The sequence below is a fragment of the Theropithecus gelada genome, chromosome 10 (assembly GCF_003255815.1).
Source record: "Theropithecus gelada isolate Dixy chromosome 10, Tgel_1.0, whole genome shotgun sequence".
NCBI classification, from domain to species: domain Eukaryota; kingdom Metazoa; phylum Chordata; class Mammalia; order Primates; family Cercopithecidae; genus Theropithecus; species Theropithecus gelada.
In genome coordinates, this window is record NC_037678.1 from 76,578,436 (window position 1) to 76,585,111 (window position 6,676).

Sequence of the window (6,676 nt, forward strand, 5' to 3'; positions counted from 1 at the left end):
AAAAAAAAAAAAAAAAAAAAAAAAAAAAAAAAAGCCTTCTCTGTGGACCCGTATGACTCAGCATAGTACAATCATTACTTAATTTCTCAAAACACATTTACCTGAGGCAAGGTTCAAAACTAGTGAGAGTGGACATAAATCCACAGTTCAGAAAGTTTTCTTAATAATTTTGATTTTTTAAAGGAATAGAATCCTTCCAGCTCTTTGAGAACCAGAACAAGACCAAAAATCTTCCCTGACTTCACGTCTTTCCCCCTTTGTTATTCCAATACTTGACTCTTAATTGAAATTCTAGAGTCCTCAACAGCCGATTCAGTGAAGATTTTTTTCCCCCAACCAACTAGCACGAAAAGTTATCTTTCTCCCAGAAGCCCAGAGGAATTACTGCATTCAACAAGTGCAGTACTGATCACATGCTTTTAAGTTCACTCTTAATGAAGAGAGTACTCTCTGACATCGTACGGCATTGTCAGAAATTTCCTAAAATAAGAGTAGGCAGGTGATGTGAGGTCTAATTCTGAAGTTCTGAAATTTAAATACACATAACTGCACATAACAAGTAGGAAGGGGGATAAAAGCGTAGACGTCCAGGCCATGCCCCAGAGACTTGGATCCAGTAGTCCTGGGCTGGGCCTGAAAACAATGTTGCTCCAGTGTCTGTGTGGTGCTTTCCAGTTTAGAAATTAGTTTCCTCCCTTGCCAGACTGAAGGCCAATTCTTACTAATGCAATGTGTACATATGCTGCGCCTGAGACTCCATAGGAGCATGTTAGGTTAAGAATACAGAATGTGGGCGTAAGGGCAGACTAGGGAAGAACAGACAGGGAAGGTGGCTTCTTGTGAATATAAGCCTCAAGAGAGAGGCTGAGCCATCAACCACAGGCTGAGTCTGATGAGTTGCTGGTGGGACTGGAGAGTGATGGGCAGCCTGTTGCAGAGGATCTGCCCACAGTCATAATGAACAGTGACCTCTCTCTCTCTCTCTCTTTTTTTTTAGATGAGGTCTCCTTCTGTCACCCAGGCTGGAGTGCAGTGGCATGATCTTAGCTCATTGCAGCCTCCACCTCCTGGGCTCAAGTGATCCTCCCACCTCAGCCTCCTGAGTAGCTGGGACCACAGGTGCATGCCATCATGCCCAGTTAATTTTTGTATTTTAGGAAGAGACAGGCTTTCACCATGTTGCCAAGGCTGGTCTCGAACTCCTAAGCTCAAGTGATCTGCCTACCTCGGCCTCCCAAAATGCTGGGATTACAGGTGTGAGCCACCACACCCAACCTAGAACAATGACCTCCTAAAAAGGAAGTGCCCATACTGAAAGGCAGAAATAAAATGTAATACCTAGGCTATTTAATTTGTATTTAAAGCCTTGTTAATATTGCATGTATCAATAGACACTGACATCCTTGCTGGGTCATGGGTTATGAGGTTCCCATGGAGTGGGGGATCCCAAAGAAAGAGAGGGTGCTCCCCAAGAAGAAGGGTGCTGCCTGTGGCATCCTCACATCCTCTCTGTGGTTTAAATGTGCCTGCCAAGTAGATATATGGGTTATACTCTCCAAATGAACAAGTGGCTTAAAAAAATTGCTGCAAAGAACTGACAGATTGAAGAGACTAATGAGGCAAGTTACGCAGCCTCTACAAGAAAATGGGGGAGCTGAGTCTCCATTCCTAGTATCAGTAAACATCAGGTTGAAAACAATGACAGTCTAATCAGTGCTGACCAACAGTTGGTTTACAAAAAATTCAAAACTATTAAGAATTCTTTCTGGATTATGGCTTTATAGCTATTTTTACTAGTTTTAAACCCTGCCTTAGGTGTATATGTCTTGAGAAATGAAGGAATCAAATAGTATTAGGCTGGATCATATGGAGTTGACAATATTTATCTATATTTTGATATAAAATTAGGAATTCAATACAGTTCAATTTAACATAAAGTTATCATGATTAATATGACTTTTTCTTTCTTTCTTTTTAGTTTTTTTAAAAGAAAGCATCCTAGGCCAGGTGCAGTGGCTCAAGCCTGTAATCCTAGCATTTTGGGAGGCCAAGGTGGCAGGTCACTTGAGGCCAGGAGTTTGAGACCAGCCTGGACAACATAGCAAAACCCCATCTCTACTAAAAATACAAAAATACAAAAATTAACCAGGTGTGGTGGTGCACACTGGTAGTTCCAGCTACTTTTGAAGCTGAGGCACAAGGACTGCTTGAACCCAGGAGGCAGAGGTTGCAGTGAGCTGAGATTGCATCACTGCACTCCAGCCTGGGCGACAGAGTGAGACTCCATCTCAAAAAAGCAAACAAACAAAAACAAAAAAGCATCCCAAGGATGAAAAAGCTTCACGTTTTTTTGTTACTTTATCATGATAAACCTAATTCAGACCTTTACAAAATTTGATTGAACTTAACGATAAATACTTACAAAGCCTCTTTTGAGATTTCTTATGTAAGAGTAAAGAGTGGAAAATACACTATAAACAGTTGTCTCATTCTGCTGGAATAAAAACAATGGAAAGAATATCTGGAGGCAACAAAGGGGCAAAATTAAAGTGCAGTCCTTGCTGGTCGAATAAGTGGAAGAAATATAGAAAATATTGCCAAAGAGTTGGAAAACATTAAAACAAATTACACTGCTGGGAAATTTGTGATACAGTTTGATAAAAGCACAGATGTTTCTAACACGTCCTAGCTTAGAGTGCTTGTCAGACTCTGTGTCTGTCATAAATTGAAAGAAGTACTTTTTAATAAGCCATGAAAGGAAAGATGAACTAGATAAGATATAGTCTCAATAATAATGACTTATGAAAATAAACAGTGTTTGATGTTCCACATCATCTAGTGGTTAGAAAAAAAAAAGAAAGAAAGAAAGAAAAAAACAAAACAAAGAAAAACCAGTGTTTGATGAAAAGTGAAACTCAGAAACACTACCAAGAGTCATCTGCTTTGAATTGGGAGGGGAACAGAAAGGACTTTGCAGTGAGAATATTGAATTTCCCATAAAGAACATATCCACCATTGTTTCATAGGCCAGGTGTTACAGCACAGAGGTCAAAGCCAGAGATGCTGAGCTTCGGGATATCTGAACGTGTGGAGATTCCTGGAGGTGGCGCACCCAGGGAGGGCATTGAAGCTCCGCGCCCTTCCCCCATAAAAACTAAAAAAGATTGCCGGGCACGGTGGCTCACGCCTGTAATCCCAGCACTTTGGGAGGCGTAGGCGGGAGGATCACGAGGTCAGGAGATCGAGACCATCCTGGCTAACACGGTGAAACCCCATCTCTACTAAAAATACAAAAAATTAGTCGGGCGTGGTGGCGGGCGCCTGTGGTCCCAGCACTCAGGAGGCTGAGGCAGGAGAATGCCGTGAACCTGGGAGGGGGAGCTTGCAGTGAGCAGAGATTGCACCACTGCCCTCCAGTCTGGGCAACAGAGCAAGACTCTGTCTCAAAAAAAAGATTTAGTTTTTTTTAAAAAATTAAATAAATAAAATGAATTAAATTAAAGACAGAGATGCTCCGTTAATATAGCTTGCTTTATAGGGACATTTTATAAGGATGGGGTAGAGGCATTTTATAAGGATGGGGGTGAAAGTCTTTTGCCTGAACAGGAAGTTCACTAATTACCTTGTGGTCAAGTTCTTTAAAAATGAGTTATACAGTTTTCCTTTATGACGAGATGACAAATGTTTCAAATTTGGGAAACTATTCTGGGAAGACAAGTGACTATCAGTAGAACTGACAAATGACAGGAAGGGCTCAGATTGGCAGAAAGTCCAGAAACAAACACTGATGGGTAAGTCAGTAAGGTTCACTTATATCATGAATGGGGAAGGAAGCTGGCATGGTCAGAATTCACTGCAAAGAGATTAGAAACACTAACTGGACCATGCAGAGGTGTAAACTTGTCCACTACCTTTATTCCCAGAGCCACACAGTGTCAGATGGTAACATGTGATCGGGTGAGAATTCCATCAGATCTTCTGGAAGCCTAATTGCTTTCCCAGTTCCAGACTTCTGCACTATGGCCAGGAGCACCTCACCACTCCCAGAGTTGATGACATGCCACGTTGTTAAGGTCCCAGAGGCTAATGCAGCTTTGTCCAGACACATTGCTGAATTTAGTGCACCAATGCTGAACAGGTTGAAATGTGTAGCTCTTGCATGGATCTTGGCACAAATGGACCAACTGCATGACATTTTGGCAACAATTGGGGAAACCGGAACATGGACTGGGTACTAGGTAATATAAAAGAATGACTGCTCATTTTGTTAGGTATGATAATGATATGGTCTGAGTGTTTGCGTCACCCCCAAAATTGATTAGGAGGTTAGGAGGTGGGGCCTTTAGAAAGTGATTATGTCATAAGGGCTCTGCCCGAATGGATGGAATCGGTGCTCTCATTAAAGAGACCCCAGAGAGCTCATTGGCCCTTCCACCATGTGAGGACAAAACAAGCAGTTGTCATTCTGCAACCTGGAAGAGGGTCCTCACCACGATGGTGCCCTTGCACTTCCTAGCCTTCAGAACTGTGAGAAATAAATTTTATTGTTTATAAGCTACCCAGCGTATGGTATTTTTTTTGTTTTTTTTTGAGATAGGGTCTCGTTCTGTTGCCCAGGCTGGTGTGCAATGGTGCGAATATGGCTCACTGCAGCCTCGACGTTCTGGGCTCCAGTGATCCTTCCACCTTGGCCTTTCAAAGTCCTGGGATTACAGGTATGAGCCACCATGCCCCGCCACTGGTATTTTGTCATAGAAGTCTGAACAAGATAAGATAGTGGTTATGTAAGAAAACATCCTGCTTTTTTAGAGATGCATATGAAAATATTACGAGGTGAATTGTCATTGTCTGTAGTTTATTATTAATACTTAGGTAAATATTAGATACTTAATGTTAAATACTGAGGTAAAAATCAGATGTACCTCCCTGCTCAGACCTTGTCTCAGGCTGTAAGCTTCCTCATTGAGAAGCAAGCACACCTTTAGGACCTTGCCCCTCCCCATCTGCTCCCTCTGTCAGTGGTGGCTCCCATGCTTGTGTCTGCAGCAGTTCCTGTGTGCCCCCCGGACTCTGCTCAACCAAATTCGTGCCCACCCTGATAATATTTTATGAGACCACCCCCTTTCTCCTTTTGTCATAGCATCTGGTCATAGCTTTTTTTTTTTTTTTTTTTTTAAGTCTTTAGAGTTTTCTGTATATAAGATCATGTCATCTGCAAACAGAGTAACTTTTTCCTTTTTAATTTGGATGTCTTCTTTTTCTTTTCTTGCGTAATTGCTCTGGCTAGGATTTCCAATACTATTTGAATAGAAGTGGCAGGAGTGGCCATTCTTGCCTGGTTCTTGATCTTGGAGGAAAAGTTTTAAGCTTTTCACCAGTGAGTATGATGTGACTTGTAGGTTCATCATATGTGGACTTTATTAGGTTGAGATACATTCCTTCTATACCTAATTTATTGAGAGTTTTTATCATTCAAGGATGGTGATTTTTGTCAAATGTTTTTTCTGCATCTACTGAAATGATCATATAGTTTTTTTTTTTTTTTGAGACAGGGTCTCACTCTGTCACCCAGGTTGGAGTGCAGTGGTGTGATTTTGGCTCATTGCAGCCTTGATCTCCTGGGCTTAAGAGATCCTCCTACCTCAGCCTCCCAAGTAGCTGGGATTACAGGCACATGCCACTGTGGCTGGCTAATTTTTGTATTTTTTGTAGAGACAGGGTTTTACTGTGTTGCTCAGGCTGGCCTTGAACTCCTGAGCTCAAGTGATCCTCCCACCTCAGCCTCCCAAAGTGCTGGGATTACAGGCATGTGCCAGGACACCCATCCAGATCATATGACTTTTATCCTTCATTGTGTTAATCTGGTATATCACATTTATTGATTTGTGTATGTTGAACCATTCTTGAATCCCAGGGATAAATTCCACTTGATTGCTGTGAATGATCTTTTAATGTGTTGTTGAATTCAGTTTGCTAGTATTTTGTTGAGGATTTTTTACATCTATACTCATGAAGATATTGGCCTGTACTTTTCTTTTCTTGTAGTGTCCTTATGTAGCTTTGATATCAAGGTAATGCTGGCCTCATAAACTTAGTTTGGAAATACTTCCTCCTCTTTAATTTTTTGGAAGAGTTTGAAAAGGACTGCTATTAGTTCTTCTTTAAATATTTAGTAAAATTCTGCCATGAAGCCATTTGGTACTGGGCTTTTCTTGGATGGAAAATTTTAAATTTTAAATTATTGATTTAATTTTCTCACTCATTCTTGGTCTGTTCAGATTTTCTGTTTCATCTAGGTTCAGGCCTGATAGGTTGTATGATTCTAGGGATGTATTCATTTCTTATGGGTTATCCAATGTGTTGACATATAATTGTTCACAGTCATCTCTTATAATCCTTTGTATTTCTGTGGTATCAGTTGTAATATCTCCCCTTTCATGTCTAATTTTATTTATTTCAATATTCTCTCTTTCTTTGGCTAAAGTTTTGTCATTTTTTTTTAAAAAACAACTGTTTTATCTTTTTTATTGTTTTTCTATTCTCTATTTCATTTATTTCTCCTCTGATCTTCATTATTTTTTTCTAATTTTTGACTTAGTTTATTCTTTTTTTTTCTAGGCCCTTGAAGTGTAATTCTAATTTGTCTATTTGAGATCTTTCTTTTTTGTGATGAAGG